The 12,107-nt window shown below is 39.9% G+C and overlaps 1 protein-coding gene across 9 annotated transcripts in view; it reads left to right on the plus strand.

The window, feature by feature from the left end:
• LYPD6B (LY6/PLAUR domain containing 6B) overlaps positions 1-12,107 on the plus strand; it is a 195,946-nt gene that overhangs the window by 171,774 nt on the left and 12,065 nt on the right. Inside the window, exon 1 of one of the 9 annotated variants that reach the window (XM_063631117.1) lies at positions 8,915-8,933. The exons of the other annotated variants lie outside the window; for them this stretch is intronic. The gene's annotated coding sequence lies outside the window, so the exon portion shown is untranslated. Of the gene's footprint in view, positions 1-8,914; positions 8,934-12,107 lie in introns of those variants that run through there. 9 annotated transcript variants of the gene reach the window in all.

Genomic DNA, 12,107 nt, shown 5'->3' on the forward strand with positions numbered 1-12,107 from the left:
TTTTTTCAAAACACAAGCTAAAAGGTGCTATTTTAGGCATTATCAAAGAACACTTTCCCTAGGAGTTTTATGGTCTGGAAATCAGTACAGAATATGAATGAGATCTCAGTGTGCATTTCCAGCTGAACTTCTTTTTTAAACATTTTTTTTCTCTTTGAGGTGACCTTGAGTGAGGGTAGCAGGGAGTAGAAGAGGGGGAAGAGGAAATAAAATTGATTAAGAAAGGTGGGTACAAGTAAATTTGGAAGGTGCAGGAAAGGGCTTCCCTGGACACATGAGACTCCTGAGAACGTTATTCCAGTGAGAAGGTCTGGGACTGTGGAAGCAGACGGCAGTTCAAGAGCATGTTCTTAATTTAAGTGAGAAGCCTTTTGTCAAGTAAGAATCTAGTGTTGTTTCTTGAAATACTAGATCTTAGAAAGGAAACTATAGGGCCAAGCATCATCACACAAATAGAGGATTCCAGTTTTCAGTGAATTTATTATATTCAAATAAACTTACATCTCTGTGTAGATATTGATAGGTATAATAATGCAATAAAAGGGTACAACTCAGAATATAGTATAGCCTCAGTGGGCTTCAGCGCTATATCCGTACCAACATGTGTCCATCTTTCTGAGCCCTTTTATTGAAGTTCAAGAATCTTGCCCATCTCTCTCTGCTTATTTAATAATGTGCTTTAGTGATGGTAGAAGCAGAAAAAGCTAAATTTGGGGGAGGGTGGTGATATTTGTATGAAATTATAAAATATTCTTCAGCTAGCTTTATCTTCTGGTATACTGCTCATTAATATTCTCATTTTCTTACTAATGTCTTTCTTCTTACCCTGATTGGTTTGTAGCGTAAATCTAGTTGTTGGTTTCCTATAACTTAATAGATCGTAACAATTGCCCTTACACTTCATAGTAAAGAGGCTACTCTTATTCATTGCAACAGTGCCTGTAATACCTCTGCTAAAACAAGCCATAATGCTTTGGTCCAGAGTGGCTCTTTTCCTGGTGTTTCTAGCCTAGATTCAAGGCTCAGTCGGGGTCATGGCAGAAACCAGCTGGTATAAACAAGCTGGCGTTATTTAAGAGTTAATAAAGGGACTGTTTACAATGATGTGGGCCAGATTTAGGGGTAGTAACAGATCCCAGAGTTAGCAGCAGAGAAAATCATTTCTGCTATATTGTATTATAGGCCTAGAAGACAAGAGGAGAATACAGTTACCAGAATCCAGGAGATGGCAGCTGCAGAGTTGGCCACCTGCTGGGAGCTGTGGGACATGATGATAACCTGATGGGGAGGGAGTCAGGGGAGTAAATACCCAGTCTCACTGTCTTTCCATCTGCCAATCTACCAGCACCTGCTATTGGCCAAACCAAACCAGCAGCCAGTGGAAAGGGAACTATGTGAGCGTTCTTTAGCTCAGCTTCCCAGAGCACAGTGTAGGGTGGAGAGGGATAGAAGGTGTTTCTGGAGAAGCCAAGAGGGAAGCCAAGCAGAGTTCATTTCCCTTTCACCGACTGGGATAGCTTAGGAAGGTGGTGTGGTTGTAGTGTATTTCAAGCCCCACACAGTGTGTGCTGAATCACAGACGAATGTACTAGGCCATTGTTGAACAGACCTTCAGTTGCTGCAAATGGAGTTCTCATAATTTCCACGTGGGTAACTTAAAAGAGTGTTGTTAAAAGATTGTCACAAAACCTAAAAGATTGTTCACTTAAATGAACAATCAAAATAGAAATGGCAATTCTGTTGGTAAAAAAGGTGAAAAGTCATTTTTTAAAAATTTGCAATGTCTGCAAGTGTATGAGGTCTGTGGTCACTTAGAGACCTTCAGCCCATCTCCAAACATGGACTGGGCCTTCTCTGCCCAACCCATTGCTAAGCAAGGAAGGACAGTCTGTGTCCACAAGCAAACTCCAAGCTTTCTTCGGGCTAGAGACTAGCTCATGGGCTGGAGTAGGCATGGAAAGATTTTGTGAATGAAAAATATTTGAACTGGACCTTCAAAGCAGAATGGGAAGTATGACACACACTTGAGGCAATGAAACAATGACACGAGTGAAAGCACAGAGCCTGTTGCTTTTTAAAACAAATGCTATGAGAACTACTGCGTGTTATTTATGAATAAAGGCAAATCATATAGATTTACCAGAAAGCCAATAAATGGAAATGCTCCATTGAGGCCTAAATATTGCTCTCATCTGTATGCTAGAGTAGTTTTCTTAAAATTGGTCTTCATTTGTCGATTTTGGCTTTTGATGCCATTGCTTTTGGTGTTTTAGACATGAAGTCCTTGCCCACGCCTATGTCCTGAATGGTATTGCCTAGGTTTTCTTGTAGGATTTTAATGGTTTTAGGTCTAACATATAAGTCTTTAATCCATCTTGAATTAATTTTTGTATAAGGTGTAAGGAAGGGATCCAGTTGCAGCTTTCTACATATGGCTAGCCAGTTTTCCCAGCACCATTTATTAAATAGGGAATCCTTTCCCCATTTCTTGTTTTTGTCAGGTTTGTCAAAGATCAGATAGTTGTAGCTATGCGGCATCATTTCTGAGGGCTCTGTTCTGTTCCATTGATCTATGTCTCTGTTGTGGTACCAGTACCATGCTGTTTTGGTTACTGTAGCCTTGTAGTATAGTTTAAAGTCAGGTAGCGTGATGCCTCCAGCTTTGTTCTTTTGGCTTAGGATTGACTTGGCGATGCGGGCTCTTTTTTGGTTCCATATGAACTTTAAAGTAGTTTTTTCCAATTCTGTGAAGAAAGTCATTGGTAGCTTGATGGGGATGGATCTCATTAAACTAAAGAGCTTCTGCACAGCAAAAGAAACTATCATCAGAGTGAACAGGCATCCTACACAATGGGAGAAAATTTTTGCAACCTACTCATCTGACAAAGGGCTAATATCCAGAATCTACAATGAACTCAAACAAATTTACAAGAAAAAAACAAACAACCCCATCAAAAAGTGGGCAGAGGACATGAACAGACACTTCTCAAAAGAAGACATTTATGCAGCCAAAAAACACATGAAGAAATGCTCCTCATCACTGGCCATCAGAGAAATGCAAATCAAAACCACAGTGAGATACCATCTCACACCAGTTAGAATGGCCATCATTAAAAAATCAGGAAACAACAGGTGCTGGAGAGGATGTGGAGAAATAGGAACACTTTTACACTGTTGGTGGGACTGTAAACTAGTTCAACCATTGTGGAAGTCAGTGTGGCGATTCCTCAGGGATCTCGATCTAGAAATACCATTTGACCCAGCCATCCCATTACTGGGTATATACCCAAAGGACTATAAATCATGCTGCTATAAAGACACATGCACACGTATGTTTATTGCGGCACTATTCACAATAGCAAAGAGTTGGAACCAACCCAAATGTCCAACAACGATAGACTGGATTAAGAAAATGTGGCACATATACACCATGGAATACTATGCAGCCATAAAAAATGATGAGTTCGTGTCCTTTGTAGGGACATGGATGAAACTGGAAAACATCATTCTCAGTAAACTATCGCAAGGACAAAAAACCAAACACCGCATGTTCTCACTCATAGGTGGGAATTGAACAATGAGAACTCATGGACACAGGAAGGGGAACATCACGCTCCGGGGACTGTTGTGGGGTGGGGGGAAGGGGGAGGGACAGCATTAGGAGATACACCTAATGCTAAATGACGAATTAATGGGTGCAGGAAATCAACATGGCACATGGATACATATGTAACAAACCTGCACATTGTGCACATGTACCCTAAAACCCTAAAGTATAATAAAAAAAAAAAAAAAAAAAAAAAAAAAAAAAAAAAATTGGTCTTCAGAGGAATTTTACATTCTGCTCTCATATGTGCTCAGATAATCATAGAATTTGAGAGCTAAAAATATGTATATTGAATTTCGGTCTTAAATCTTGTCAGCTGTTGTATGGCCTTAATGATATTGGCCTGTATGATCATCCATAGAGGAACAATAAATCTCTGTATTGAGCTTTCTAATTGATTTAATAATTTGACAAAAATGGAAATAGGTAGGGGCTTATTTTTTATTCTCCTTTAATTTGCACAAAACTCTCTGCAATATAGGTATCTGATATATCTATTTTACTGATAGGGAAACAGTCTCAGAGCAATCCAGTGATCAGCTAGAGGCAGTAGATCCTGGACAGAGCTAGAATTTGCCCCCAGGCCTGAGTGCCTCCAAAGGCCGGTTTCTCCCCATTATACTAGGCAGCATTTACACTTGACTTTACCCTTGTGGGACCATGAACCGTATCGTGAACGATTTAATGTAGTTTTTCATGTTGCAATTAAAACACTATTTAATGTACATAATTTTTCAGTTTCCTGGGAATATGAAATTATGCACATATATATCTTTATATATGTACATTTCCTTCTGCTCCAAGTGGTAATAGTGGCAATTTATGGAGCAAGTGACATACTGTAACTTTGTTATATATGCAGAATGCAGAAATTTTTTATTAGGATTGCTTTTATAAGCTTGTCAGCTTTCAGAGAGCTCTTTGAATAATCTGTTCTGGATTTTGTGACTATGCAAAAGTCAGCATGATACTCTTTAGCCATAGCATGCAGTTTATTGTTCGTTTTTAAATGCCCTCCTGTTTCAAAATGATAGATATCTACAAACATGTTCTTTACATGGGTAATATATTTCTAGATGTAGATTCCAGAATAAAGTTGAGTGAGTGGGGGCTTTATAAACAATGGTCAGTGACATTAAACCCTAGGACAGAAGTAAAAAGACAGGACAGATGCATAGTAACAATTCTGCATCGTGCAGCTCTCCCAGTTGAAACATAACCATGTGGGTGCTGAAGGCAGTTAGATTATAGGGAATACTGTCTCTTAAACAGAGTTCTAGGGACAGTTTTACAATCTGGCACATAGTGCTTAAGCAACGAATTCATTCAATAAAATATATGTATGACTGTGTATATGCATATATACACATATCCAAACACACATATACAGAGACATTTCTCAAGTGAGAAACACATCTGTATGAAAATATTATTTTTACGATCATTTTGCTATGTCAGCTGAGGCTAAATGAAGTCAAAAAGTGCTAGCCATCACCTTACACAGAGTGACCCTGAATGCTAAATTTCCTCAACTGAGTGCCATGTATTAGAGTGCATTTGTGGCATGATCCACTCCTCCACTCAGCCAATGTCGAGTAATGGACCGTTAGCCAGCTGCCGGACATTTCAGCCTCCCTTTCTCTTAAGAGAACTTTGATTGGTTATTAAAAGAAATGAGTTCAGTAAAGAGAGCAGCTCTCCTATAGAACTTCTGTCCAGCTATATCTTTCTCTCAAGTATAAAGACACTCCTCTCCCATGGAAAAGAAAAACAAATCTTTCATTTATACACCTGATAGCAGACGGGTCTGTATAGAATTACCTTTCAATGTTATGTCTTTGGCTTTTTTAAAGAAATGGCCAGGCTGGGCACGGTGGCTTATGCCTGTAATCCCAGTACTTTGGGAGACCGAGGCGGGCAGATCACAAGGTCAAGAGATCGAGACCATCCTGGCCAACATGGTGAAACTCCGTCTCTACTAAAAATACAAAAATTAGCTGAGCATGGTGGCTCACGCCTATAGTCCCAGCTACTCAGAAGGCTGAGGCAAGAGAATCGCTTGAACCCGGGAGGTGGAGGTTGCAGTGAGCCGAGATCGCACCACTGCACTCAAGCCTGACGACAGAGCAAGAATCTGTCTCAAGAAAAATAAATAAATGGCCAAGTGATGGATGCATCTGGAGGTCCTCAAAACAAATTTCAGGCATTATTCATATGTTGTTTGGCGGCCCCTATATTGTAGCTGGTATGACTCATTAATTAGAGAATTAAGTATCAGAAGAGTTATCTTTTCTCAAATAATGAGAATCAATGTGTCCCATGTCTCCCCTGGCTTCTAGGAAGTACAGAGCAAAGGGAAATGCACAGCTGAGTGCTTCGTTCATGGAAGGGATTAGGATCTTTACTATCCTCTCATCCAGTATGGGTTTTATTCAGTATTTTGAAGAGCTTTAATGCATACATGACTTGGCATAAGCCTCCTAAAAATCATTAGGGAAGCAAACAGGGTAAAAATTATTCCACCTGTGTGAAGGAGACTCTCAAATGTGATCAATGCACTTATTAGGTTCCTACCATTTCTCCAAATAGTTGGATAAGACATGGCAAACCAATCTTGATTCTTTTTAAAGGGAGTTTCTAATTCCTAAACATCTAAGCTTTTCTTTTTTTTTTTTTCTTTTCTTTTTTGTGAGACAGAGTCTTGCTCTGTCACCCAGGCTAGAGTGCAGTGGCATGACCTCGGCTCACTGCAACCCCCACCTCCCAGGTTCAAGTGATTCTCCTGCCTCAGCCTCCTGAGTAGCTGGGATTACACGCACGTGCCACCAGCCGAGCTAATTTTTGTATTTTTTAAGTAAAGACGGGGTTTCACCATGTTGGTCAGGCTGGTCTCGAACTCTTGATCTCGTGATCTGCCCACCTCGGCCTCCCAAAGTGCTGGGATTACAGGCGTGAGCCACCGCGCCTCACTGCTTTTAAATTTTGTCTATGTGGAGCTCTTACCATGTTACCTTTCTGGTGTCATGAAAGCCGTCTCCAAAAAGGTATAAAATCTTGTCTTTGACAGAAATGTAGTTGAAGAGCTGTTACCTTAGAAGAGTCTTTTAGCTTTTTCTTAAAATTTGAATCACATTTAAAAAGATGTCTTTAAAATTGATTAGACTGTTTCTCCACCCAAATTATACACTTATGGGCCATGTATTAATTCATGATTAGATTTAAAATTGATTTGCATAATGAAATTATTTTAACATCAGTGCTGCTTTAGACAGTCTCCTTGATCAGGTTGCATGTAGTAGAAAAAGCTTTGGCATTGCAAAATATACAGCTTTATACTTAAAAAATGAGCTACTTATTTCTGGTGAGTTTTTGATCCTGTGCTTGATGAGATTTTTTGTAAGTTTAGATTATTTAAAGCAGTACAGCAGGAATCTGAAATGTGATGGGACTGCTGTATTACATTTCTGACTCTTTGTGGAATAACTAGAATTCTTCATTAATCTCTTTCCATAAAAATTATAGATTATTAGAAGTAGAAGGGACCTTGGCAGTCATTCATTCCAACTTTCCCTTGGTTGCAGTAGAGAGAATTTCTAAATCTTAAGAAATCAGTGCACAGAATTCAATCCTGTTGACCAGATTTACTCCAGCCAGTATGCAATGAAGCTGAACATTTATGCCACTTGATCTGATCTCCATTCTGCTGCTAATGATGTCTAAAGCAAGGGTGAAGGAGGGAGAAACGGCGGAAGCAGGCACCTAAGATTTCTTGAACCCCATCTAAGTGAAATGTATTTTGCTTATTAATTGTGCTCAATCCACACCACAACTTAGAAGTTTCCTGTGTGACTCTAAGACTCACTTTTCTTACTGGCAAATGGGCACAGTATTTCTTAACTCTGTGGTCACCTGATTGGTAAATGTAGGACCAGAATTTTCTTCTAGGTATTTCTGAACCTAAAGCTCATTGTTATTCCTCTTCTCAAAGATGATTGTATTAATTCTTGTCAGTCACATCTTACCAGTGGCTCATATTGACTTTTGGTCCCAATAATTTTTGAGCGCACAAGGACGGTGTGCTCAGTACAGTACCTGGTACAAATGCATGACTTATAATTGCACTACTTTCAAGATTTGGACAAGCTATAGTGAAGGCTAAGGCTGAATCATGCTTTTATTTTTCCCTATTGAATGTTGTTATCCAAGAGTAAAGTCTGTTGTGCCCTATAGAGAGCTAATCATCAGATCAAGATGATGGAGCTGATTGTAAGCTCAACTTCTCTCTCCTATTCTGCTTCAGGCACATAGAATGCTAGATTAAATATATTAAAATTAAAATAATTCATATTTAAACTTGTGGGGGAAAACAACCCTCCATGAACCAGAAATAGAGAACCTATTGGCAAAGAGAAATTCAAGCCGTAGGAATTGGGTTCCCAACGCCCAGGGAAGGTTAGGAACTGAAGCCTCAGTTCCCCTGCAAGGAAGGGAGTGAGCACCTGGTCTTGACTAAGCCCCACCAGTGTTCTTCCTAAATTTAATGGGAACTGAAATATCTCCAGTTGCCAATCTGGCCTAACAGCCAGAAGCAAGTAAACGGTAAACTTTTCTGGCCAATTTCCCTTTGGAAGAGGAGTCTTTTTGTCGATTCCATTCTTGCTGAGTAAAATTTCAGCTCTCATTTTGAATTTCTACTTTGCCTTCTATTCTTTTTACAAGGGAAGCCGGGCCTGTTAAAGACTGTCATTAAAGTGTCTTACTGTGAGATGAGTGGTGCTTGCAGGAAGGTGTGAATGTGAGTGTTGATAGGCATGTTGGACTTAGTAGAGCTGTTCCGCTTACATTATCTATTTCGTTTATTTTATTGGCAGCTGCACTTGGCCTCGTGCTTGCTGACTCATTTTTAGCAATTGTGCAAGAAATGGCAGCATTTGCCACCTTTGTTTAGTCTCTTCTTTTTCAAATCACCTTTCATCATTTCTTTATCATCTTTGGACACCCTGCCAATTCTTTACTGCCCACAACTTTGGTCTTTCTTACTAGCTAAGGCACTCTTTATAGGTCATAGCTAATGAGGTTGGCTCTGTTCTATAAAGTATCTACTGAGTATCTAGCATGCACTGAGCATGGCCTGGGGCATATAACAAAAAAAATGTGGGTCATTTTCCTACCTCAAAAGAGTTTATGATGTCAAAGATGTGCTGCTTCCTGAAGACCCCATCAACTTTCTGTCTTTTCCCTGGAAGTGTAAAATGCCACATGTTGGATGGGATGATTATCCGAGCTCAGACTTGGGAAATAGTCATGCTTCTGGACCAAGTGTCAGGTAAGTCCTTGATTCTGGTCAGTAATAGGCCAAAGTCTCAGGTGGGGTTTCCTAAATTTACAAATCTGGCTACCTGCCATTCTCTGGAAGCCTGAGAGTTGCCCATCCCTTCTGTATCCCTATAAATATGCCTTGCAGAAATCCCTTCCTTCTGGCAAAGAAGCACTCTGCATTCTGGAGCAAGTATTAATGTATCTTCCGAAGGGAGGACTCATAAAACACAGGAAAGATCAGTACCATGGGTGAGGGATTTCTGACCAGGCATACTATGTGGGAAAGATGGATGACGGTAATAAGCTCTGTATTGGGAAAGATGTTTTGAGCTACCCTTGAAGTCACGATACCTAATATCTATGTGGAACTTTTTCTCTTAGTGTCAAAATATGAAAATGTCTAAGTCACAGGAAGCCAAATTATTATAGCCATATTCTGAAACAGCAAGAAGTCGCCCTTAACCATTATGTGGGTCTCTGCAATCGATCATGTGGATTCCTTTGAGATACTCCACCCAGAGGGAAAACATGTCTAGACACACAGTTTTGCAAATAACCTGAAGACGCTCGTAGGTCGCCTGTCTTCGCATATGAAGAAGTAACACTGCTCTATGTGATGGCTTCGGAGAAAATAACCTGAATGGCTTAATCTAATCCATATGAAAGATTTCTCCCCATCTGGAGCAAAATATAAGGTCTATTGTGACCTTGTTCTGCCACAAAGACTGCAATGAAAGCCTACTCAGCAAAGTCTCGGCAGATCATTTTTAGTTCAGAGTCTCTGTGAAATGATTCTGAATGTAAAACAACTGTCAGCTACTATAGTTAGTCATTTACTTTTTCATTATCCTAATGTGTTTGAGTTGTGAAAAATAAAACAGTCATGTTAACACAAACCTACACACTGAAGGATAGATGAGAGAGAGATAGGTGCTCAGGAAGAAGCAGTCGATGGTAATCGATTAGAAAACACGCGGTGGCTCACGCTTGTAATCCCAGCACTTTGGGAGGCCGAGGCGGGCGGATCACGAGGTCAGGAGATCGAGACCACGGTGAAACCCCGTCTCTACTAAAAATACAAAAAATTAGCCGGGCGTGGTGGCGGGCGCCTGTAGTCCCAGCTACTCGGAGAGGCTGAGGCAGGAGAATGGCGTGAACCCGGAAGGCGGAGCTTGCAGTGAGCAGAGATTGTGCCACTGCACTCCAGCCTGGGCGACAGAGCAAGACTCCGTCTCAAAAAAAAAAAAAAAAAAAAAAAAAGAAAACACGCTCTGGAAATAGAAGACATTTTTATTTAGTACTTTCCTCACTTGACAGGCAAAACTTTGGCAGTTTTGCAGAATTTTGATAGAATAAGTCTATGCTGTTTTAGTTAAAAATGGAAATGAAAATACATTTTGTCTATATGGAAGCAATCTTTGGTATACTTCTCATTAGTTTTCAAGTTTAGCAGGCTAGGCTGTGCTATGTGGAAGTTTCTTGAGAGGATATTATGTTCTGAGCAGTGTGCTGGGATCATTACATATGTTGCTGCCAAACCACGGTTTCCTCACTTGTACAATGATAATGACACCAGGGTTCCTACAGTGCTATTTTGAAGGATGGAAAAACCAGAAAGAAGCCTAATCCTTGTATTTGTTTTCGATCGGTTGTTTTTAAGTTTATCATTTATTCTTAGAGAGACCTTTGCAGTGTATCTGAATTCCATATTCCTCTATGTTCACTATCATTTGTATCCCTTTATTTCAGGAACTAGAGATAAGGCTAGGAATCTGGGACCAATTACTTGACAGAGAAAAAGCATTCTTGGCATTTTTCACAATTAGATGGTCTAAATTAAACAATTTCTTGATTTTGCTAGACTCAAAATTCTTGCCACGGCCTGTAAGCATCTGTGTGATCTGGTCCCACCGACTCCCTGACTGTCCAGTCCCCTACTTCTTCATGTTCCAGCCACACTGGCTGCTTTTTTTGAGTTCCCCCCATGAGGCAAGCTTCTTTCCATCTTAGGACCTTGGTCACTTTTCCCTTGATTCTTTGCTTGGCTGATTTTTTCCCATGATTTAACTTACCTGTTCAAATGTCACCTACTCAGAGAGACATACTGGGTCCGTTGTCTGTGTAAAGTAGCACCTTCTATTCACCATCGTCTCACCTTATTGTGTTTCCTTCATGAAACTTATGACTGTCTGAAATTATGTTTTGCCCACATGTATTGCCCGTCTTCTCCCTCTAAAATGCAATTTGCATTAGAGTCAAGACCTTGTTGGGGAGTCAGTGATAACAATAACTTGTTATTTATTAGGTATCAATAACAACATGTTGAATAAATGAATGGGCTTTTGTCTCACACTGAGATTACATGAGGAAAACCAAACTTCTTACTTGTGATACCAAACTGGGGATTTGTTCGTAATAGTAAGTGCTTACTTAGTAAAAATTAGCAAAATTCCACACACATAACTAATTTAAGTACTTTACAGGCATTGATTTAATTCCTACAACCCTATGAAGTGGGTATTATTACTCCCATTTTATAGATGCAAAAATTTTGGTACAGGGAAGTTAAGGAACTTGCACCAAATAGCAGTTTTGGATACAGGTATTTGAGCCAATGTTCTTTACTATTGAGTAGAAAGTGCTCAATAAATAGAGCTTTAACCACATGCTCAGCACATGCACTCAGCTCAACGACTCAGTGCGTGCAAACTACGTGCTTAGCTTCCCTAGGCACTGGGTCGTTCAGTCCTCACTTCAAAACGATGAGGTAAGTACTATCCTATGCTCGTTCTAGAGATGAGGAAGCCAAGGCTTGGAAATCTTCAGCAACTTGTCTAAGGTCCCATAGTTGCTTAGTAGTGAAAAAGAGATTTGAATGTAGATAACGCGACACTGAAACCTGTATCTTAGGCCTTCTCTCCATATTATAAGAACACCTGAGGATTGCTACTGGAACACAGTCCTTCTGAGACTGTGAAAAAGGCTCCCACTCAAAGGGTCTCCACTGGTATAAGGAAGGGTATAATAATGACTGGAATAGACCAACTCAGAGAAATGAATAGGAGAAGCAGAATCTGTATCAGTACAACCACTTGACTGTAAGGGATAATATTATTTGCTAACTGTCCATTTCTTCAGAAAGAGCATAAGAATAGAATTTAGAAATCCAATAACTGAAAGG

Source organism: Symphalangus syndactylus, chromosome 22 (genome assembly GCF_028878055.3).
Source record: "Symphalangus syndactylus isolate Jambi chromosome 22, NHGRI_mSymSyn1-v2.1_pri, whole genome shotgun sequence".
NCBI classification, from domain to species: domain Eukaryota; kingdom Metazoa; phylum Chordata; class Mammalia; order Primates; family Hylobatidae; genus Symphalangus; species Symphalangus syndactylus.